Consider the following 25991-nt stretch of genomic DNA (forward strand, 5'->3'; position numbering starts at 1 on the left):
GCCCTAAGGGCTGTATATATGGAGGAAGAGAGGGGGAATTTCGTGGCCCTTGGTGGAGGGGTCCGAAATCAACCCTATCTCTTGTTTCCCCACACATACGGACTCTAAAAATAGCCTATACTAATGTATTTCGAAATTACATGGGCCTGGCCCAATAAAAAGGTGACGCAGCACCTATAATAGCCTCTGGACGAAATTTATGAAGTGGCGTCTTGTATATTTCGTCCAAGGCTTCATGCACTCGTTATGGTGGCTTCAAAGACCTGAAATCATCACTCGTAACTCCGTTCTTTTTCCCCTTGCGCATGCCATCATCTCCATGCTTTCTCTTGCTCCAATGTTCATCCTTCTCCAAGCAAGGCCCTTCATTTGTAAGCAAAACAAATGTATCCAATTTAGGCAGCATCATATTCTCATGAACATTAGAATCATTACCAAGAAACGAAAGTACCTGGTAATTTAGTTGGCGTGCGCGAGCTCTAGTAATTGGTCCAGTATGTATAGCAGCAGGGGCCGTGGGTGTAACAATGGTATTGATGTTGATGCGGAGCATCCTTCCATCATCCCCATGGACTCTACTTCGACCACACTTGCTCCAAGAGGACCCATGACAAGAGCCCGAACACGTGCCATCCAATCCGAGGTTAACTCTCTCCTTGTTGAATTTCCCTTTGACCCATTTAAGACATGGCTACTACCTCAAACGGAGACACTATGTGTGCTCAGGTACCATGAAAGCAGCCAAGGAGAAGGAGTGGTGCTATATGGACATCAAGATCAAGGAGGCATTCCACCCAGCCTGGGAGGACCGGTACAACCGCCCCACCACCGCCCGGGCGGAACAACCGGCCAGCCACCGCCCAACAACCGGCCGCTATTCTGTGAGCAAGCGGTGCAAGGCCGGTACAGCACCGGTTCTACCGGTTTCTGCCCGAAGACCGGTACAACCGCCCCAACTTCCGGTACAACTGCTGGCTCCTTCGATGCCCACATCCAGAAGCCAGCGCCCGACACCCAGCGGTAGTACCGCCTTCCTCGACCGGAACTACCGCCCCTCAGGAGCTCTCAGCGGTACTACCGGCCCCATGACCGGTACTACCGGCCTGCCTGCATGCAGTGCACTTACCCCTTCGTGACTTAGCACTATATATATTCGTCTCCTAGCTTCGTATTAGGGTTAGCATTGGATTAGCTCATATTTGTGAGAGAGCCTTTGCTCATGCACTTGGATACTTCTCCTCGGAGTTCAGGACCTCTTCGGAGAAGATCCCCCAAGCGGATTCAAGACCCCTTTCTAGGGAAGACCATCAAGACCTCCTTTAGGAGATGAACTGTCCTTTGTATCCTTACCTTTGTTGATTGTGGATCATATGTATCTCTTTGTGTTCGGTGATCTAGCACTTGTCTGATCTATTCTTTGTTGGTTTCGTGATTCTCTCTCGTCCTCCCCGTGATTCCCCTTTGTGCTTCCGCGTGTTCTTCGTGTTTCTCCCATGGGATCCCTCCAAACGTGAAAGATCATCCACCTAGGGTTCTGCCCTACATCATCTTGGTATCATGAGCCACGTTGATCACGTTTTTGGAGCCCCTACCCCGTGTTTTCTAGCTTTATTTTGTTGTTTTCGTCCTAAATTCAAAAATCCCCACCAAAAATAGCCCCAAATTTTTTTGTGATTTGTTGGTTTGATGATGTTTTGTTGATTTTGATCCGTGGATTTGCTTGGTTTCAAGTGGATCTAGCATTCCCCCAAGTTTCCCCTCTTCTAACCCACGAAATCCATCCAATTTTGCCCCTGAAACCATCCAATTCCGCCCCAAAATCGCGCCCAGTTTCGTGCTGTGTCGAATCCCGACACGAGCGGTACAACCGCCCCTCCGAGCGGTACCATCGCTGAGTACCACAAGCGGTACAACCGGCCATCCGAGCGGTACTACCGCCCAGGCCATTTCCAGCATAACTCCCACATCCACCTCCACTTTCCGCTTCCACCATTGTTGTTTTGCTCTTTGAGAATTTGAGTTGTGGTTCCCGTGTCCTATTGTGTTTCGGCTATATAGGTACGGTTCGACGTCAACATCACCACCGCTCATCTTCGCCAAGGACTCATCATCGTCAAGGACGGTAACATCGACGACATCTTTGTCATCTCTTGCAATTGCATTGATAACCACATAGCCTTACTTTTGCGTTGCTTACCCATCGAGACTAGCCATTGAGTATTGCCGGCAACATGACTTGTGCACATTAGTGATCATACAACATAGCATACATATCATACCATAGTGGTGCATATCTTGAGATCAACTTGTGTGTCACAAAGTTGTCATAGCATACGCAATTGCTATCTTGGTTCGTGAAGTTTTGCATGAGAAAAGATCTCAAAAGTGAAGAGCCACCCAAGCTTTTAAGCAAAAGAGAAAAATAAGCAAAGAGCTTATAAGCGAGAACCATAGCATCATACAACATTAAGATTGTCATATCCGATCATCTTGGATCATAGCACCGAAATACCATACATATAGCTTAATTGGGATAGAGATAGTTGCATTTTTGCCTAGTAGGTTGTGCACAAGTTTGCGTATCCGCCTATTGTGCAATCGTGCTAGCGTCTCTCTAGTATTGTGCAACAAGAGCATTTTCGTGGTTTCCACATTTTGGCTCACTTTTGGATTGCACAATCCCACTTATCTATTTGCGTGTGTGTTTCCGTGTACCATTACTTGCTTGGTCTACTTGTTACATTTGCGAATTTGCGAATCTTTTTCAACATCTTTGAGTCAAACTAACAATTGCAATCAATTTTGTGCCACCATCCTAACCAAGCTCTACCATAAGCTTTTACTTGTGTAGGTGTGAGAACCGACAAGAATTGGTACCAACAGTGCTATTTCGTTGTCCGCATTTGAGTGAACTTGATTCATCTTCAACATTGGTCAAGGTACATTTGGTACACGTTGTTTTCCTTCTACCACTTACATTTTGCTTGGTATGATGGATAGGCCAAGTTCTTCTACAAATCCACCTCTCATCGAGAACGGCGACGACATGTCATCATTCGTCACAAAGAGCCACCTCTTTGGTGCTGATAGAGGCAAAGGTGTCTCGTCTTTCGATGAGATGGTGGATTTCGCTTTGGTGGAAGTCGACTTTGACGATCCGACTACAAACGTGCGAGGACGTCGCGCCTTAGCAATCGCTAAACCAACTCCGAGAGGTTATTGACCACGCCGGAGCACGATCAACCTGACCACGAGGGTCTGTTTCCTGCGAGCAAACGAAGAACAAGCAAGAAACTAAGATTGCAATCTGGATATTGCGAATATAAGATGAAAGCTGATAGAGACAAAGGTGTCCCGTCTTTCGATGAGATGATGGATATCGCTTTGGTGGAAGTCGACTTTGACGATCCGACAACGAACGTGCGAGGACGTCGCGCCTTAGCAATCGCTAAACCAACTCCGAGAGGTTATTGACCACGCCGGAGCACGATCAACCTGACCACGAGGGTCTGTTTCCTGCGAGCAAATGAAGAACAAGCAGAAAACTAAGATTGCAATCTGGATATTGCGAATATAAGATGAAAGCTTTATTGATCAAGGTGGGGTTCTGTGACGCCTTTGTCTGGTCGTTGAACACAAACAAAGTACGCGAAGTTGCAGCTATGGCGAACTTTTAATCTAAACAAAACCCAAAGTCTAAACGATGCCCTAAGGGCTGTATATATGGAGGAAGAGGGGGGAATTTCGTGGCCCTTGGTGGAGGGGTCAGAAATCAACCCTATCTCTTGTTTCCCCACACATACGGACTCTAAAAATAGCCAATACTTATGTATTTCGAAATTACATGGGCCTGGCCCAATAATAAGGTGACGCAGCACCTAAAATAGCCTCGGGACGAAATTTATGAAGTGGCATCTTGTATATTTCGTCCAAGGCTTCATGCACCCATTATGGTGGCTTCAAAGTCCTGAAATCATCACTTGTAACTCCGTTCTTGTTCCCCTTGCGCATGCCATCATCTCCATGCTTGTTCTTGCTCCAATGTTCATCCTTCTCCAAGCTAGGCCCTTCATTTGTAAGCAAAATAAATGTATCCAATTTAGGCAGCATCATATTCTCATGAACATTAGAATCATTACCAAGAAACGAAAGTACCTGGTAATTTAGTTGGCGTGCACGAGCTCTAGTAATTGGTCCAGTATGTATAGCAACAGGGGCTGTGGGTGTAACAATTGTATTGATGTCCTCATCATCCTCCCCTTCTTGAAATGAAGTCGTCCTCGACGGAAGTTCATCTTCGTCACCCAAATAAGGCTTCAAATCTGCAATGTTAAAAGTGGGACTAACCCCAAAATCTGCAGGCAGCTCAAGTTTATATGCATTATCATTTATTTTCTCTAACACCTTAAAGGGACCATCAGCACGTGGCATTAGCTTTGATTTGCGCAAATCAGGAAATCTATCCTTACGCAAATGTAACCAAACAAGATCTCCAGGTGCAAACACAACATGTTTTCTACCCTTATCTCCAGCAAGTTTATATTTAGCATTCATACGCTCAATGTTTTCCTTAGTTAACTCATGCATTTTTAAAATCAATTCAGCACGTTGTTTAGCATCAAAATTAACCTTCTCCGAAGATGGAAGAGGCAACAAATCAATAGGTGCACGAGGTAGGAAACCATACACAATTTCAAAAGGGCACATCTTAGTAGTAGAATGCAATGAACGATTATAAGCAAATTCAATATGAGGCAAGCATGCCTCCCACATTTTCTTATTATTCTTCAAAACAGCCCTAAGCATAGTAGACAACGTTCTATTGACTACTTCAGTTTGTCCATCAGTTTGGGGGTGACAAGTAGTACTAAAAAGCAGTTTAGTCCCCAACTTAGCCCATAAACATCTCCAAAAGTGGCTAAGAAATTTAGTATCACGATCTGAAACAATAGTATTTGGCACACCATGCAAGCGAATAATTTCACGAAAGAACAAATCAGCAACATTAACAGCATCATCGCTTTTATGACATGGTATAAAGTGTGCCATTTTCGAGAATCTATCCACGACAACAAATATGCTATCCCTCCCCTTCTTTGTTCGAGGTAAACCTAAAACAAAGTCCATAGATATATCCTCCCAAGGAACACTAGGTACAGGCAAAGGCATATATAAACCATGAGGATTGAGTCGTGACTTAGCTTTTTGACATGTAGTGCATCGAGCAATAAAACGCTCAACATCCCGTCTCATCTTTGGCCAAAAGAAATGTGCAGCAAGTACGTCCTCCGTCTTCTTCACACCAAAGTGTCCCATTAATCCTCCTCCATGCGCCTCCTGCAACAACAAAAGACGAACGGAGCTAGCTGGAATGCATAGCTTGTTAGCACGAAACACAAATCCATCGTTAACGACAAACTTGTTCCACATTCTTCCTTCTTTACAATTCTGCATTACATCTTTAAAATCAGCATCATGCACATATTGATCTTTAATGGTCTCCAAACCAAATATTTTGAAGTCAAGTTGTGAAAGCATAGTATAGCGACGAGACAATGCATCAGCAATAACATTTTCTTTTCCCTTCTTATGTTTAATGACATAAGGGAAAGTCTCAATGAATTCAACCCATTTAGCATGTCTACGATTCAATTTAGCTTGACTTTTAATATGTTTCAAAGATTCATGATCAGAATGTATAACAAATTCTTTGGGCCATAAATAATGTTGCCATGTTTCTAAAGTCCGAACAAGAGCATATAATTCTTTATCATAAGTAGAATAATTCAGACTAGGCCCACTCAATTTTTCAGAAAAGTATGCAACAGGTTTGCCATCTTGTAATAACACACCGCCTAATCCAATTCCACTAGCATCACATTCAAGCTCAAAAGTCTTATTAAAATCAGGAAGTTGGAGTAAAGGAGCATGTGTCAACTTATCTTCCAATACCGTGAAGGCTTCTTCCTGTGCGGTACCCCAAACAAAAGGCACATCCTTCTTTGTAAGCTCGTTGAGAGGTGCAGCAATGGTGCTGAAATCTCTCACAAAACGCCTATAGAATCCAGCGAGGCCAAGAAAACTCCTCACTTGTGTGACCGTTTTGGGCTGCGGCCAACTCTCAATAGCTTCAATCTTGGCTTTATCAACTTCAATTCCCTGTGGAGTAACAACATAGCCAAGAAAAGATACTCGGTCGGTGCAAAAGGTGCACTTCCCAAGGTTACCAAACAAACGTGCATCACGTAGAGCAATAAAAACAGCACGTAAATGTTCCAAATGTTCTTCCAAAGATCTGCTATAAATCAATATGTCATCAAAGTAAACTACCACAAATCGTCCAATGAAAGCACGTAAAACTTCGTTCATTAATCTCATGAAAGTACTAGGTGCATTAGTTAACCCAAAAGGCATGACTAACCACTCATATAATCCAAACTTAGTTTTAAATGCTGTTTTCCATTCATCTCCCAATTTCATACGAATTTGATGGTAGCCACTACGCAAATCAACTTTGGAGAATATTGTAGAGCCACTCAATTCATCAAGCATATCATCTAGCCTAGGAATAGGATGACGATAACGAATAGTAATATTATTAATGCCTCTACAATCAACACACATACGTGATGTACCATCCTTTTTCGGCACTAGAATAATAGGAACAGCACAAGGACTAAGGGATTCGCGTATATAACCTTTGTCGAGAAGCTCTTGGACTTGACGCATAATCTCCTTCGTCTCCTCTGGATTGGTACGGTATGGTGCACGGTTTGGCAGTGAAGCACCGGGAATTAAGTCAATCTGATGCTCAATCCCTCGAATAGGCGGTAATCCCGGTGGCACGTCTTGTGGAAACACGTCAGCGAACTCCTGCAAAATGTTAGTGACAGCAGGAGGCAAAGAGGAAGGCACGTCCTCGAATGAAAATAATGCCTCTTTGCACACAAAAGCATAGCAAACAGATTTGCTGAAATCTAGCTCATCAATATCAGATTTGGTGGCAAATAAACATGCACTTTTCAATTTAATTTCAGAAGCAACACTAGATGGTTTATTATTAGGCTTCATTTGTTGCTCAAATTCTTTTGCCACAATCTGATTTTCACTCTTATTCTTCTCCTGTTGTGCTTTATTAGCTCTATTAATATCATCTTTCAAAATGGAATCAGGAGTCATAGGAAGCAAAGTAATATTTTTATCCTTATGAACAAGAGTATAGTGATTGTTTCTACCATGGTGTACAGAATTTTTATCAAATTGCCATGGTCTACCAAGTAATAAGGAACATGCTTGCATAGGTACCACATCACAATCGACATAATCAGCATATGTAGAGATACTAAAATGCACACGAACAGTACGTGTTACCTTAACCTTGCCGCTGTTGTTGAACCATTGGATGTAGTAAGGATGTGGATGTGGTCTTGTGGTGAGAGAAAGCTTCTCCACCATCTCCATGCTAGCCAAGTTGTTGCAGCTCCCTCCGTCTATTATGAGCGCACAGAACGTTCCTTCACAACTCCCTTGGTATGGAACAAATTGTGCCTCTGATTTTGCTCAGATTGTGTGACCTGCACACTCAAAACACGTTGAGCAACTAAACATTCATACCTGTCAGCGTCTTCAGGAGCCATGTATTGCGTCTCATGATCAGAATCATCTCCACCATGTTCTTCGCGTGTAATAAGAGCCAAAGTCTCCTCATCATAGTCACTAGCAGACTCATATCCACCATCCGCGGTAGCAATCATCACACGCGGAGATTTGCATTCCCTCGCATAATGACCTCCTCCCTTACAACGACGACAAATAATATCACTTGTGTGCCCTGTTGGTGCCATGGAAGAAGAAGAACGCTGTGCAGGCCCCGCAGGTGCGCTCTTGGCAGATAATGGTGGTTGTGCCTGTTTTCTTGTATCACGGCTGGAGGTGGCACCGGATGGAGGTGCTGGTGCAGTTGAAGTAGAAGATGCACGTGGTGTCCATGATGAAGGTCGGCCTGCAGAAAAGTTAGTTCGCCCCAATGCTTGTCGATCCTGCACTTCACGTTCAGCTTTACAAGCAAGATGGAATAAACGAGTGATATTAGTATACTCCTTATAGTCTAGAATGGTCTGAATCTCTCTATTTAATCCACCCAGAAAACGTGCAAGCATAGCTTCATTCTCCTCAACAATACCACATCTAATCATGCCAGTTTGTAATTCCTGATAATATTCTTCTACATAATTTTTCCCTTGTCTTAAACGCTGCAATTTTTGAAGCAATTCACGTTGATAATATGGTGGAACCCAACGCGTACGCATAGCAGTTTTCAAAGCAGCCCAAGTAGTTGGAATAGGATATAATCTACAATGTTCAGACCACCATACACATGCAAAACTAGTGAAAGCACAAACGGCAGCAGCAACTCGTCTCTCCTCAGGATATTGTAAACATGTAAATCGTTGTTCAGTTTCTAACTCCCAAGTAAGATATATATCAGGAACATATCTACCCTCAAATGGTGGAATATTCAATTTCAGTTTAGGAATATGGACATCATCTCGTACCTGAGGTGGTGGTGCAGGCCTACCATTACGAATATATACCTGAGGTCGACCTGCTGGTGGTGGTACAGGTGGCTGCATGTAGTGTTGATTTTGATCAACCTCATCCTCATAATCTCCCACATAATCATCCTCCTCCGCATCAGCAGCAGGAGCCACAGAAGTATCAACAGCAGCACCAACAGTTTGGCCAAACGCAAGAGGAACACGGCTTGCTCGACGGAGGTTTGCTTCGCGACGTGGAGGTAGTCGTTGTTGTTGTTGTTGGAGAGGTGCGTTAGGTGCAGCGGGTGGTGGTGGTGGAAGACGCGCGAGCAATTCATTAAACTTGTTATCGAGCTTTGTTTCGAACGTCTTCTCAAGGCCAGTGATCTTCTCCATGGCCTCTTCAAAATTGTTCAGCACATCTTGCACCTGTTCAGTCATCATTTGCTGAAACTTATCATGAAGCTCCTTGTTCGATAAATTCTCCCAGTCAAGCTCGTCGGCTTGTGATCCTGGCATGGTTAGCAGCAATAGAAACACACAAGAATATGATCCTACAGACTACTAAGAAGTGGGGGTGGTGTATCAAAAATCCGTCAAGCAAATCTCAAATTCTTACCAGTTCTTACCCAGCAGCAGGCGGTGATCGGCAACCGTTGTAGTCAAAAACTCTCAAAGCTTGGATAGAGCGATTACCAGGGAGAGTCAAACACACGACGTAGATGTATGTGGAGCTGGGAAGGCTTATAGTATGGTAGCAAAAAGGGTCAGCAATAATCAATTCAGAGATGCAAAGTTGAATAAACGCTCAACGACGGTACTGTGCTGGTTCTAGGCTAGACTGTGCTAGAGACGCGAGCCTAGAACACCAACAAAATCACGGCGCGGCACGTAAACAAGGGAAAAGCACACTCTGAATTTTTTTTTTCGCTCTTTTTTTTTGCGCTCTTTTTTTTTGCGCTGCTTTTTTTTTGCGAAAAATCACTATAATGGCGAGTATCTCAAAACTCTTCCTAGCTCAAACTGACAGGATGGGCACGAAATTTTTCGACCAATTTTTTTTTCGACTGCCCGGACCCAAAAGCTGGAAACGGGTCAAAAAAACTTCCTATAATGGCACCTGTCTCAAAACACTCAGAAACACCTAAAAATAGGATAGCCAGAAATTTTTTCGAAAAATGCGTTTTCGAAAAATTTTGGGACTAAACGGAGCGTGGCTACCCGACTCTTTTTTTTTCCGAAACCTACTCCGGCAAGGAAACACGAATTGGAATCTAGATGGATCCCGAAAACAAACCTAATAAGCAAGGAACTTGGATTGGTGGTGGATATATGGTGGTGGTATATGGCAGCGGTGGTGGTAGCGGTGGTAGTATATGGATATGGATCGGTGGTGGTATATGGGCACGGATTGGTGGTGGTATATGGATACGAATTCGGAGCGGTGGTAGTAGATGGCAGGGGCGATGATGATGGTGCGGCGGCGGCGTGACAACTTATGACCAGAACTCGAAACTCTAAAAGACTAGACTTTAAGACCAGCAACTAGACACGACGATGCAACCGCAAATTCAACAAAGCAAAACCCTAAAAAGATTATGCAAAGGCTCAGATTGGTTCGGATATGATGAACTAACCCTAATTTTGTTTTTGTGGCTTTTTCGTGGACTGTAGGTATGAAGAACAGACTCGATCTAAACTACGAAAAACTGTAAAATCTCACCGAGCAACCTGAAAATCTGATACCACTTGATAGAGACAAAGGTGTCCCGTCTTTCGATGAGATGATGGATATCGCTTTGGTGGAAGTTGACTTTGACGATCCGACTATGAACGTGCGAGGACGTCGCGCCTTAGCAATCGCTAAACCAACTCCGAGAGGTTATTGACCACGCCGGAGCACGATCAACCTGACCACGAGGGTCTGTTTCCTGCGAGCAAATGAAGAACAAGCAAGAAACAAAGATTGCAATCTGGATATTGCGAATATAAGATGAAAGCTTTATTGATCAAGGTGGGGTTCTGTGACGCCTTTGTCTGGTCGTTGAACACAAACGAAGTACGCAAAGTTGCAGCTATGGCAAACTTTTAATCTAAACAAAACCCAAAGTCTAAACGATGCCCTAAGGGCTGTATATATGGAGGAAGAGGGGGGAATTTCGTGGCCCTTGGTGGAGGGGTCCGAAATCAACCCTATCTCTTGTTTCCCCACACATACGGACTCTAAAAATAGCCTATACTTATGTATTTCGGAATTATATGGGCCTGGCCCAATAATAAGGTGACGCAGCACCTAAAATAGCCTCGGGACGAAATTTATGAAGTGGCATCTTGTATATTTCGTCCAAGGCTTCATGCACCCATTATGGTGGCTTCAAAGTCCTGAAATCATCACTTGTAACTCCGTTCTTGTTCCCCTTGCGCATGCCATCATCTCCATGCTTGTTCTTGCTCCAATGTTCATCCTTCTCCAAGCTAGGCCCTTCATTTGTAAGCAAAATAAATGTATCCAATTTAGGCAGCATCATATTCTCATGAACATTAGAATCATTACCAAGAAACGAAAGTACCTGGTAATTTAGTTGGCGTGCACGAGCTCTAGTAATTGGTCCAGTATGTATAGCAGCAGGGGCTGTGGGTGTAACAATTGTATTGATGTCCTCATCAAAAGCTTTATTGATCAAGAAGGGGTTCTGTGACGCCTTTGTCTGGTCGTTGAACACAAACGAAGTACGCGAAGTTGCAGCTATGGCGAACTTTTAATCTAAACAAAACCCAAAGTCTAAACGATGCCCTAAGGGCTGTATATATGGAGGAAGAGGGGGGAATTTCGTGGCCCTTGGTGGAGGGGTCCGAAATCAATCCTATCTCTTGTTTCCCCACACATACGGACTCTAAAAATAGCCTATACTTATGTATTTCGAAATTACATGGGCCTGGCCCAATAATAAGGTGACGCAGCACCTAAAATAGCCTCGGGACGAAATTTAGGAAGTGGCATCTTGTATATTTCGTCCAAGGCTTCATGCACCCATTATGGTGGCTTCAAAGTCCTGAAATCATCACTTGTAACTCCGTTCTTGTTCCCCTTGCGCATGCCATCATCTCCATGCTTGTTCTTGCTCCAATGTTCATCCTTCTCCAAGCTAGGCCCTTCATTTGTAAGCAAAACAAATGTATCCAATTTAGGCAGCATCATATTCTCATGAACATTAGAATCATTACCAAGAAACGAAAGTACCTGGTAATTTAGTTGGCGTGCACGAGCTCTAGTAATTGGTCCAGTATGTATAGCAGCAGGGGCTGTGGGTGTAACAATTGTATTGATGTCCTCATCATCCTCCCCTTCTTGAAATGAAGTCGTCCTCGACGGAAGTTCATCTTGCTCACCCAAATAAGGCTTCAAATCTGCAATGTTAAAAGTGGGACTAACCCCAAAATCTGCAGGCAGCTCAAGTTTATATGCATTATCATTTATTTTCTCTAACACCTTAAAGGGACCATCAGCACGTGGCATTAGCTTTGATTTGCGCAAATCAGGAAATCTATCCTTACGCAAATGTAACCAAACAAGATCTCCAGGTGCAAACACAACATGTTTTCTACCCTTATCTCCAGCAAGTTTATATTTAGCATTCATACGATAATGGTGGGGATCCGTAAGCGGTCTTGGTCTGGTCGTTGGACACAAACGAAGTACACGAAGTTGCAATGGCTAACTTTTAACTAAACAAATCCCAAAGTCTAAACGATGCCCTAAGGGCTGTATATATGGAGGAAGAGGGGGGAATTTCGTGGCCCTTGGTGGAGGGGTCCGAAATCAACCCTATCTCTTGTTTCCCCACACATACGGACTCTAAAAATAGCCTATACTTATGTATTTCGAAATTACATGGGCCTGGCCCAATAATAAGGTGACGCAGCACCTAAAATAGCCTCGGGACGAAATTTAGGAAGTGGCATCTTGTATATTTCGTCCAAGGCTTCATGCACCCATTATGGTGGCTTCAAAGTCCTGAAATCATCACTTGTAACTCCGTTCTTGTTCCCCTTGCGCATGCCATCATCTCCATGCTTGTTCTTGCTCCAATGTTCATCCTTCTCCAAGCTAGACCCTTCATTTGTAAGCAAAACAAATGTATCCAATTTAGGCAGCATCATATTCTCATGAACATTAGAATCATTACCAAGAAACGAAAGTACCTGGTAATTTAGTTGGCGTGCACGAGCTCTAGTAATTGGTCCAGTATGTATAGCAGCAGGGGCTGTGGGTGTAACAATTGTATTGATGTCCTCATCAGGTGCTCAAAGGGCGCTACACCAAGAGCAACAAGCTATGAGCGACCGCATCGACAACCTCGCCACCGACTTGCGACTCTCCGAGCAACGTACAAGAGACTACTTCGACAACAAATTCGACTCTCACAAGCAAGAAAATGATGCAAGAATGGAGGAGATCCGCGCCTTGATGAGGAACCGGCATCATTCCACTTCTTCATCCTCAAGACGGAGCCGCTCAAGTCGACACTCCGACGATACCTTCTCCGGCTCAAGTACACCGTCATCGACCATTCTTTGATGAGCCGCGCATCAAGACCGTCATGCATCTCGGAACCCACTACAAGACAAGCATTCACAAGAGCAAGTCGATGAGCAAGTCCCTCGTCCTCAATCAAACCAAGTGGCTTTTGCTCAAGCTCAAGAACGACAACGACTACGGCGACAAGAAGAAGAACGAGCGCGTCTACACCAAGAAGAACAAGACGCCGAGGCTCAACGTCTTCAACAACAACAACGAGAAGCGCAAGCGCTTGAGGCACAACGTGCCCTTCAAGAATCAAGTCGAGCCATCGCCAACCGCAATCGCGAACGGCGCAATCAAGAGGAAGCTCTTCGAGAAGAAATCCAAGAGAGGAACTACCTACCGCGTGTGCTACGTCAAGCTCCTCAAGCCCCTCCACAAGCTCGTCAAGCTCCCCTTCCACCTCAAGTTCAACAAGAGCAAGTTGATCATAGACTTCCTCCGCGCCAAGAGCAACATGAGGATGACTATCCTCCATGTCAAGGACGTCATCATCACCATCGCCAACAACACAATGAAGAGCAATGCTATGGCAAGCTCAAGTTCACAATGCCCAAGTTCAAAGGAAGCAATAATCCGGAAGAGTACCTCTCATGGGCATTGAAGGTCGACAAAATCTTTCGTTTGCACAACTATGAGGAAGAGAAGAAGATCGCTATGGCATCACTTGAGTTCCATGACTATGTGCTCATATGGTGGGAACAAATCCTTGAACGCCGTGAAGCAAGAGGTGAAGCACCAATCACCACTTGGACTCAAATGAAGGACGTCATGCGGGCACGCTTTGTACCAACCTACTACAACTGCGATCTCTTCAAAAAGCTATAACTCCTCAAGCAAGGAACAAAGAGTGTTGAAGAATACTACAAGGAAATGGAGATTGCCATGATTCGAGCCAATGTCAAGGAAGATGATGAGCAAACAATGGCACGTTTCTTGAATGGACTCAATCATCCCATCAAGAAGATCACCAACTTCCAACCATATTCCAACCTCATTGAGCTCGTGCATCAAGCAACCAAGGCGGAACGTCAAGTGCAAGATGACTTCAAGTACGCCAAGTACTCATCCAAGACCTACGGCTTCTCCAACATCCAAGCTTCAACGACTCCTCCAACATCTACGTCAACAAAACCTTCTCCAAGCAACGACGACAAGTCAAGTTACAAGAAAAATCCGACAAGTTCAAGTCGTCTTCCTCGTACTACAAGCAACTTCAAGCCGTGTGCTTCATCATCTACTCCGACCGATGAGACCGTCAAAACAAGCTCCTTCAAGTGTTTCACTTGCGGCGGCCGAGGCCACAAGTCCTATGAATGCACGAACAAGCGCACCATGATCCTCAACGATGACGGCACATATGACTCAATGAGTGAAGAGGAGATGGAAGCCCTTGAGCAAGTGGCCATGCACCGGCGCGTGAACAAAGATGAAGATGATCAAGTCTTTTGTGATGAGGATTCGAGCCCCACTCTCGTTGTCTCCAAAGTCTTGACACTTCAACATCAACAAGAAGATGACCAAAGATGCCACATCTTCCACACAAAGGCCGGCATCAATGGAAGGTCCGTCAAGGTCATCATCGATGGAGGTAGTTGCCACAACTTGGCAAGTGAAGAACTATGCTCCAAGCTTCAATTGGTCAAGAGGAAGCACCCGCACCCCTACAAGGTTCAATGGCTAAGTGACTCCGGCACTATACGAGTCGAGCATACGGTCCAAGTCTCTTTCAAAATAGGTGCTTATGAAGACACTTTGGAATGTGATGTGGTCCCAATGACCGTTTTCCACCTCCTTCTTGGTCGACCATGGCAATTCGACCGTGGTGTCATCCACAATGGGCGAACCAATCACTATAGCTTCAAGATGAAAGGAAAGGAGTATGTGCTACGACCTATGTCTCCTAGTCAAGTGATAGCCGACAAGCAAGCCACCCACCATGGAGAGAAGAGTGAGAAAGTGACACACCCAAAAGTGAGTGAGAGCCACAAGCCAAATAGGAGCGCCTCTTCGCCAAGAGAGAAAAACCTCATCCTATTTGCCACCAAAAGTGAGATAAGAGAAGTGTATGAGAACCCATCGAGTGTGATGCACTTTGTCCTTGTGTGCAAGGATGGAGAACCAAAATCTAACATTTCTCACGAGCTACCTTTAGTGTTTCAATCTCTTTTGCAGGAATTCCAAGATGTTTTCCCCGATGAGCTACCTTTCATCTTGTTTTCTCACGAGCTAACATTTCTCCGAGTCTACCTCCACTTCGAGGCATTGAGCATCGAATCGACCTCATCCCCGGAGCGCCACTTCCAAACAAAGCTCCATACCGTGTCAACCCCGAAGAGACAAGGGAAATCCAACGGCAAGTACAACAACTCATCGACAACGGTCATGTACGTGAAAGCTTAAGCCCTTGTGCTGTTCCCGTTATACTTGTGCCTAAGCCCGATGGAAGTTTCCGCTTGTGTTCCGATTGTAGACCTATAAATGCTATTACCGTTCGCTATAGGCATCCCATTCCTCGCTTAGATGATATGCTTGATGAACTTAGTGGAGCCAACTTTTTCTCAAAAATAGATCTTAAAAGTGGCTATTATCAAATCCGCATTCAAGAAGGTGATGAATGGAAAACCGCTTTCAAAACCAAATTTGGCTTATATGAGTGGTTAGTGATGCCTATGGGTTTGTCCGAAGCTCCCGGAACTTTCGTGCGTCTTATGCATCATGTGCTTAGACCTTACATAGGAGTCTTCGTTGTGGTTTACTTTGATGATATTCTTGTGTTTAGCAAAACAATGAAAGACCATATTAATCATGTTAAATCTGTTTTGCAAACCCTTCGCAAGGAAAGCCTTTATGCAAACTTGAAAAAATGCACGTTTGGTGTTGACAAAGTGGTTTTCTTGGGATTTGTTGTCTCTTCAAAAGGTGTTCATGTAGACGAAAAACTAAAATTGAGGCAATTAAAACTTGGCCCCAACCAACCAATTTGCAACAAGTGCGTAGTTTCCTTGGCCTTGCAGGATTTTATCGCCGATTTGTGAAAAACTTTAGCACAATTGCCGCTCCTTTGCATACCTTGAGTAAGAAGAATGCTCCTTTTGTTTGGGCATCTTTGCAATCCACCGCTTTTAATGAGCTCAAGTCTTTGCTTACTCATGCTCCGATTCTTGCTTTGCCCAATTTTGACAAAACTTTTGAGGTTCATTGTGATGCAAGTGGTACCGGAATTGGCGGAGTTTTGATGCAAGAAAAACGAGCCATTGCTTATTTTAGTGAAAAAACTCTCCGGTGCTCAACTTAATTATCCCATCTATGACAAAGAATTGTATGCTTTAGTGCGTGTGCTACATGTTTGGGAACATTATCTTAGACCTCATGAGTTTGTCATCCATATCGATCATGAAACGCTTAAGTACCTAAAAGGTCAAACTAAATTGAACAAGCGTCATGCCAAATGGAGTGAATTCATTGAATCTTTTCCTTATGTGATCAAGTACATTAAGGGTAAAGAAAATGTTGTTGCGGATGCACTTTCACGCATATGTATGCTTGTCACTCAACTTGAGTTAAATGTTATTGGTTTTGAGCATATAAAAGACTTGTATGAGCATGATCCTTCTTTTGCTACTCCTTACGCTAAGTGTTTGACACACACGTCTTGGGAACGATACTACCTAAAGGATGATTATCTTATGAGAGCTAACAAACTTTGCATTCCCGAGTCTTCTCTTCGTTTGCTACTTTTGCAAGAGGCTCATGGAGGCGGACTCATGGGACACTTTGGACGCGACAAGACTTTCGCAACGCTCTCCAAGAACTACTTTTGGCCCAAGATGTTTCGTGATGTCTCACGCTTTACCAACCGTTGCTCTACATGTCGCAAAGCTAAGTCAAAAGCTCAATCCCATGGTCTTTACATGCCCCTTCCCATCCCTTACCAACCTTGGGAAGACATTAGCATGGATTTTATACTTGGTTTGCCTAGAAATCAAAATGGCAAGGATTCCGTCTTTGTTGTTGTGGACAGATTTTCTAAGATGGCACATTTCATTCCTTGCAACAAGATAGACAATGCTTCACATATTGCAAATCTCTTTTGTAGGGACATCTTGCGACTTCATGGATTGCCAAAGACGATCATCTCCGACCATGGCATCAAGTTCTTGAGTTACTTTTGGAAGACGCTATGCGCCAAGCTCGGAATCAAGCTCTTGTTCTCATCCGCATACCATCCTGATAGAGGCAAAGGTGTCCCATCTTTCGATGAGATGATGGATTTCGCTTTGGTGGAAGTCGACTTTGACGATCCGACTACGAACGTGCGAGGACGTCGCGCCTTAGCAATCGCTAAACCAACTCCGAGAGGTTATTGACCACGCCGGAGCACGATCAACCTGACCACGAGGGTCTGTTTCCTGCGAGCAAACGAAGAACAAGCAAGAAACTAAGATTGCAATCTGGATATTGCGAATATAAGATGAAAGCTTTATTGATCAAGGTGGGGTTCTGTGACGCCTTTGTCTGGTCGTTGAACACAAACGAAGTACGCGAAGTTGCAGCTATGGCGAACTTTTAATCTAAACAAAACCCAAAGTCTAAACGATGCCCTAAGGGCTGTATATATGGAGGAAGAGGGGGGGAATTTCGTGGCCCTTGGTGCAGGGGTCCGAAATCAACCCTATCTCTTATTTCCCCACACATACGAACTCTAAAAATAGCCTATACTTATGTATTTCGAAATTACATGGGCCTGGCCCAATAATAAGGTGACGCAGCACCTAAAATAGCCTCGGGACGAAATTTATGAAGTGGCATCTTGTATATTTCGTCCAAGGCTTCATGCACCCATTATGGTGGCTTCAAAGTCCTGAAATCATCACTTGTAACTCCGCTCTTGTTCCCCTTGCGCATGCCATCATCTCCATGCTTGTTCTTGCTCCAATGTTCATCCTTCTCCAAGCTAGGCCCTTCATTTGTAAGCAAAATAAATGTATCCAATTTAGGCAGCATCATATTCTCATGAACATTAGAATCATTACCAAGAAACGAAAGTACCTGGTAATTTAGTTGGCGTGCACGAGCTCTAGTAATTGGTCCAGTATGTATAGCAGCAGGGGCTGTGGGTGTAACAATTGTATTGATGTCCTCATCAAAAGCTTTATTGATCAAGAAGGGGTTCTGTGACGCCTTTGTCTGGTCGTTGAACACAAACGAAGTACGCGAAGTTGCAGCTACGGCGAACTTTTAATCTAAACAAAACCCAAAGTCTAAACGATGCCCTAAGGGCTGTATATATGGAGGAAGAGGGGGGAATTTCGTGGCCCTTGGTGGAGGGGTCCGAAATCAACCCTATCTCTTGTTTCCCCACACATACGGACTCTAAAAATAGCCTATACTTATGTATTTCGAAATTACATGGGCCTGGCCCAATAATAAGGTGACGCAGCACCTAAAATAGCCTCGGGACGAAATTTAGGAAGTGGCATCTTGTATATTTCGTCCAAGGCTTCATGCACCCATTATGGTGGCTTCAAAGTCCTGAAATCATCACTTGTAACTCCGTTCTTGTTCCCCTTGCGCATGCCATCATCTCCATGCTTGTTCTTGCTCCAATGTTCATCCTTCTCCAAGCTAGGCCCTTCATTTGTAAGCAAAACAAATGTATCCAATTTAGGCAGCATCATATTCTCATGAACATTAGAATCATTACCAAGAAACGAAAGTACCTGGTAATTTAGTTGGCGTGCACGAGCTCTAGTAATTGGTCCAGTATGTATAGCAGCAGGGGCTGTGGGTGTAACAATTGTATTGATGTCCTCATCATCCTCCCCTTCTTGAAATGAAGTCGTCCTCGACGGAAGTTCATCTTGCTCACCCAAATAAGGCTTCAAATCTGCAATGTTAAAAGTGGGACTAACCCCAAAATCTGCAGGCAGCTCAAGTTTATATGCATTATCATTTATTTTCTCTAACACCTTAAAGGGACCATCAGCACGTGGCATTAGCTTTGATTTGCGCAAATCAGGAAATCTATCCTTACGCAAATGTAACCAAACAAGATCTCCAGGTGCAAACACAACATGTTTTCTACCCTTATCTCCAGCAAGTTTATATTTAGCATTCATACGATAATGGTGGGGATCCGTAAGCGGTCTTGGTCTGGTCGTTGGACACAAACGAAGTACACGAAGTTGCAATGGCTAACTTTTAACTAAACAAATCCCAAAGTCTAAACGATGCCCTAAGGGCTGTATATATGGAGGAAGAGGGGGGAATTTCGTGGCCCTTGGTGGAGGGGTCCGAAATCAACCCTATCTCTTGTTTCCCCACACATACGGACTCTAAAAATAGCCTATACTTATGTATTTCGAAATTACATGGGCCTGGCCCAATAATAAGGTGACGCAGCACCTAAAATAGCCTCGGGACGAAATTTAGGAAGTGGCATCTTGTATATTTCGTCCAAGGCTTCATGCACCCATTATGGTGGCTTCAAAGTCCTGAAATCATCACTTGTAACTCCGTTCTTGTTCCCCTTGCGCATGCCATCATCTCCATGCTTGTTCTTGCTCCAATGTTCATCCTTCTCCAAGCTAGGCCCTTCATTTGTAAGCAAAACAAATGTATCCAATTTAGGCAGCATCATATTCTCATGAACATTAGAATCATTACCAAGAAACGAAAGTACCTGGTAATTTAGTTGGCGTGCACGAGCTCTAGTAATTGGTCCAGTATGTATAGCAGCAGGGGCTGTGGGTGTAACAATTGTATTGATGTCCTCATCAGGTGCTCAAAGGGCGCTACACCAAGAGCAACAAGCTATGAGCGACCGCATCGACAACCTCGCCACCGACTTGCGACTCTCCGAGCAACGTACAAGAGACTACTTCGACAACAAATTCGACTCTCACAAGCAAGAAAATGATGCAAGAATGGAGGAGATCCGCGCCTTGATGAGGAACCGGCATCATTCCACTTCTTCATCCTCAAGACGGAGCCGCTCAAGTCGACACTCCGACGATACCTTCTCCGGCTCAAGTACACCGTCATCGACCATTCTTTGATGAGCCGCGCATCAAGACCGTCATGCATCTCGGAACCCACTACAAGACAAGCATTCACAAGAGCAAGTCGATGAGCAAGTCCCTCGTCCTCAATCAAACCAAGTGGCTTTTGCTCAAGCTCAAGAACGACAACGACTACGGCGACAAGAAGAAGAACGAGCGCGTCTACACCAAGAAGAACAAGACGCCGAGGCTCAACGTCTTCAACAACAACAACGAGAAGCGCAAGCGCTTGAGGCACAACGTGCCCTTCAAGAATCAAGTCGAGCCATCGCCAACCGCAATCGCGAACGGCGCAATCAAGAGGAAGCTCTTCGAGAAGAAATCCAAGAGAGGAACTACCTACCGCGTGTGCTACGTCAAGCTCCTCAAGCCCCTCCACAAGCTCGTCAAGCTCCCCTTCCACCTCAAGTTCAACAAGAGCAAGTTGATCATAGACTTCCTCCGCGCCAAGAGCAACATGAGGATGACTATCCTCCATGTCAAGGACGTCATCATCACCATCGCCAACAACACAATGAAGAGCAACGCTATGGCAAGCTCAAGTTCACAATGCCCAAGTTCAAAGGAAGCAATAATCCGGAAGAGTACCTCTCATGGGCATTGAAGGTCGACAAAATCTTTCGTTTGCACAACTATGAGGAAGAGAAGAAGATCGCTATGGCATCACTTGAGTTCCATGACTATGTGCTCATATGGTGGGAACAAATCCTTGAACGCCGTGAAGCAAGAGGTGAAGCACCAATCACCACTTGGACTCAAATGAAGGACGTCATGCGGGCACGCTTTGTACCAACCTACTACAACTGCGATCTCTTCAAAAAGCTATAACTCCTCAAGCAAGGAACAAAGAGTGTTGAAGAATACTACAAGGAAATGGAGATTGCCATGATTCGAGCCAATGTCAAGGAAGATGATGAGCAAACAATGGCACGTTTCTTGAATGGACTCAATCATCCCATCAAGAAGATCACCAACTTCCAACCATATTCCAACCTCATTGAGCTCGTGCATCAAGCAACCAAGGCGGAACGTCAAGTGCAAGATGACTTCAAGTACGCCAAGTACTCATCCAAGACCTACGGCTTCTCCAACATCCAAGCTTCAACGACTCCTCCAACATCTACGTCAACAAAACCTTCTCCAAGCAACGACGACAAGTCAAGTTACAAGAAAAATCCGACAAGTTCAAGTCGTCTTCCTCGTACTACAAGCAACTTCAAGCCGTGTGCTTCATCATCTACTCCGACCGATGAGACCGTCAAAACAAGCTCCTTCAAGTGTTTCACTTGCGGCGGCCGAGGCCACAAGTCCTATGAATGCACGAACAAGCGCACCATGATCCTCAACGATGACGGCACATATGACTCAATGAGTGAAGAGGAGATGGAAGCCCTTGAGCAAGTGGCCATGCACCGGCGCGTGAACAAAGATGAAGATGATCAAGTCTTTTGTGATGAGGATTCGAGCCCCACTCTCGTTGTCTCCAAAGTCTTGACACTTCAACATCAACAAGAAGATGACCAAAGATGCCACATCTTCCACACAAAGGCCGGCATCAATGGAAGGTCCGTCAAGGTCATCATCGATGGAGGTAGTTGCCACAACTTGGCAAGTGAAGAACTATGCTCCAAGCTTCAATTGGTCAAGAGGAAGCACCCGCACCCCTACAAGGTTCAATGGCTAAGTGACTCCGGCACTATACGAGTCGAGCATACGGTCCAAGTCTCTTTCAAAATAGGTGCTTATGAAGACACTTTGGAATGTGATGTGGTCCCAATGACCGTTTTCCACCTCCTTCTTGGTCGACCATGGCAATTCGACCGTGGTGTCATCCACAATGGGCGAACCAATCACTATAGCTTCAAGATGAAAGGAAAGGAGTATGTGCTACGACCTATGTCTCCTAGTCAAGTGATAGCCGACAAGCAAGCCACCCACCATGGAGAGAAGAGTGAGAAAGTGACACACCCAAAAGTGAGTGAGAGCCACAAGCCAAATAGGAGCGCCTCTTCGCCAAGAGAGAAAAACCTCATCCTATTTGCCACCAAAAGTGAGATAAGAGAAGTGTATGAGAACCCATCGAGTGTGATGCACTTTGTCCTTGTGTGCAAGGATGGAGAACCAAAATCTAACATTTCTCACGAGCTACCTTTAGTGTTTCAATCTCTTTTGCAGGAATTCCAAGATGTTTTCCCCGATGAGCTACCTTTCATCTTGTTTTCTCACGAGCTAACATTTCTCCGAGTCTACCTCCACTTCGAGGCATTGAGCATCGAATCGACCTCATCCCCGGAGCGCCACTTCCAAACAAAGCTCCATACCGTGTCAACCCCGAAGAGACAAGGGAAATCCAACGGCAAGTACAACAACTCATCGACAACGGTCATGTACGTGAAAGCTTAAGCCCTTGTGCTGTTCCCGTTATACTTGTGCCTAAGCCCGATGGAAGTTTCCGCTTGTGTTCCGATTGTAGACCTATAAATGCTATTACCGTTCGCTATAGGCATCCCATTCCTCGCTTAGATGATATGCTTGATGAACTTAGTGGAGCCAACTTTTTCTCAAAAATAGATCTTAAAAGTGGCTATTATCAAATCCGCATTCAAGAAGGTGATGAATGGAAAACCGCTTTCAAAACCAAATTTGGCTTATATGAGTGGTTAGTGATGCCTATGGGTTTGTCCGAAGCTCCCGGAACTTTCGTGCGTCTTATGCATCATGTGCTTAGACCTTACATAGGAGTCTTCGTTGTGGTTTACTTTGATGATATTCTTGTGTTTAGCAAAACAATGAAAGACCATATTAATCATGTTAAATCTGTTTTGCAAACCCTTCGCAAGGAAAGCCTTTATGCAAACTTGAAAAAATGCACGTTTGGTGTTGACAAAGTGGTTTTCTTGGGATTTGTTGTCTCTTCAAAAGGTGTTCATGTAGACGAAAAACTAAAATTGAGGCAATTAAAACTTGGCCCCAACCAACCAATTTGCAACAAGTGCGTAGTTTCCTTGGCCTTGCAGGATTTTATCGCCGAATTGTGAAAAACTTTAGCACAATTGCCGCTCCTTTGCATACCTTGAGTAAGAAGAATGCTCCTTTTGTTTGGGCATCTTTGCAATCCACCGCTTTTAATGAGCTCAAGTCTTTGCTTACTCATGCTCCGATTCTTGCTTTGCCCAATTTTGACAAAACTTTTGAGGTTCATTGTGATGCAAGTGGTACCGGAATTGGCGGAGTTTTGATGCAAGAAAAACGAGCCATTGCTTATTTTAGTGAAAAAACTCTCCGGTGCTCAACTTAATTATCCCATCTATGACAAAGAATTGTATGCTTTAGTGCGTGTGCTACATGTTTGGGAACATTATCTTAGACCTCATGAGTTTGTCATCCATATCGATCATGAAACGCTTAAGTACCTAAAAGGTCAAACTAAATTGAACAAGCGTCATGCCAAATGGAGTGAATTCATTGAATCTTTTCCTTATGTGATCAAGTACATTAAGGGTAAAGAAAATGTTGTTGCGGATGCACTTTCACGCATATGTATGCTTGTCACTCAACTTGAGTTAAATGTTATTGGTTTTGAGCATATAAAAGACTTGTATGAGCATGATCCTTCTTTTGCTACTCCTTACGCTAAGTGTTTGACACACACGTCTTGGGAACGATACTACCTAAAGGATGATTATCTTATGAGAGCTAACAAACTTTGCATTCCCGAGTCTTCTCTTCGTTTGCTACTTTTGCAAGAGGCTCATGGAGGCGGACTCATGGGACACTTTGGACGCGACAAGACTTTCGCAACGCTCTCCAAGAACTACTTTTGGCCCAAGATGTTTCGTGATGTCTCACGCTTTACCAACCGTTGCTCTACATGTCGCAAAGCTAAGTCAAAAGCTCAATCCCATGGTCTTTACATGCCCCTTCCCATCCCTTACCAACCTTGGGAAGACATTAGCATGGATTTTATACTTGGTTTGCCTAGAAATCAAAATGGCAAGGATTCCGTCTTTGTTGTTGTGGACAGATTTTCTAAGATGGCACATTTCATTCCTTGCAACAAGATAGACAATGCTTCACATATTGCAAATCTCTTTTGTAGGGACATCTTGCGACTTCATGGATTGCCAAAGACGATCGTCTCCGACCATGGCATCAAGTTCTTGAGTTACTTTTGGAAGACGCTATGCGCCAAGCTCGGAATCAAGCTCTTGTTCTCATCCGCATACCATCCTGATAGAGGCAAAGGTGTCCCATCTTTCGATGAGATGATGGATTTCGCTTTGGTGGAAGTCGACTTTGACGATCCGACTACGAACGTGCGAGGACGTCGCGCCTTAGCAATCGCTAAACCAACTCCGAGAGGTTATTGACCACGCCGGAGCACGATCAACCTGACCACGAGGGTCTGTTTCCTGCGAGCAAACGAAGAACAAGCAAGAAACTAAGATTGCAATCTGGATATTGCGAATATAAGATGAAAGCTTTATTGATCAAGGTGGGGTTCTGTGACGCCTTTGTCTGGTCGTTGAACACAAACGAAGTACGCGAAGTTGCAGCTATGGCGAACTTTTAATCTAAACAAAACCCAAAGTCTAAACGATGCCCTAAGGGCTGTATATATGGAGGAAGAGGGGGGGAATTTCGTGGCCCTTGGTGCAGGGGTCCGAAATCAACCCTATCTCTTATTTCCCCACACATACGAACTCTAAAAATAGCCTATACTTATGTATTTCGAAATTACATGGGCCTGGCCCAATAATAAGGTGACGCAGCACCTAAAATAGCCTCGGGACGAAATTTATGAAGTGGCATCTTGTATATTTCGTCCAAGGCTTCATGCACCCATTATGGTGGCTTCAAAGTCCTGAAATCATCACTTGTAACTCCGCTCTTGTTCCCCTTGCGCATGCCATCATCTCCATGCTTGTTCTTGCTCCAATGTTCATCCTTCTCCAAGCTAGGCCCTTTATTTGTAAGCAAAACAAATGTATCCAATTTAGGCAGCATCATATTGTCATGAACATTAGAATCATTACCAAGAAACGAAAGTACCTGGTAATTTAGTTGGCGTGCACGAGCTCTAGTAATTTGTCCAGTATGTATAGCAGCAGGGCCTGTGGGTGTAACAATTGTATTGATGTCCTCATCACATCCTCAAACTGACGGCCAAACGGAGGTGACGAACCGGACACTATCCACTCTACTTCACGTGTTGATCAAGAAGAACATCAAGGAGTGGGAGGCGTGTCTACCCGTTGCCGAGTACGCCTACAACCGTGCAAGACATTCGACTACCGGCAAGTCTCCCTTCGAGGTCGTCTACGGCTTCAACCCGTTGTCACCATTGGACATTCTACCTCTTCCTCTACAAGAGCGCACCAACATGGATGCGAGTGCACGGGCAAGCTACATCAAGAAGATGCATGAGGATACAAGACACACCATCGAGCGCCAAGTACAACGACTAGCGACCAAGCTCAACATCAACAAGCAACCCATGGTATTCAATGTTGGTGATCTCTTGTGGCTACACCTCCGCAAGGACCGCTTCCCCAACGAACGCAAGTCTAAGCTTCTCCCTCGAGCCGACGGACCCTTCAAGGTGCTAGCACACTACAACGGCAACGCCTACAAGATTGAACTCCCACGAGACAAGTACACCGTAAGCGACATCTTCAACGTCAAAGACCTCTCGCCTTTCCATGGTGATGCAGATTTTATCCGAGGTCGGATCTTTCACATGGGAGGGGAGATGATGCGGAGCATCCTTCCATCATCCCCATGGACTCTACTTCAACCACACTTGCT

General features: G+C 44.5%; 1 pseudogene; it reads right to left on the reverse strand.

The window, feature by feature from the left end:
- Positions 1 to 244: 244 nt before the first annotated feature.
- On the reverse strand, positions 245 to 9056 carry LOC148922885 (uncharacterized; annotated as a pseudogene).
- Between the last annotated feature and the right edge of the window lie 16935 nt (positions 9057 to 25991).

This window comes from Salvia hispanica, unplaced genomic scaffold, assembly GCF_029641045.1.
Source record: "Salvia hispanica isolate PSC_SH4W2 unplaced genomic scaffold, Shi_PSC_v1 Unplaced_Contig_0004, whole genome shotgun sequence".
Lineage (NCBI taxonomy): Eukaryota > Viridiplantae > Streptophyta > Magnoliopsida > Lamiales > Lamiaceae > Salvia > Salvia hispanica.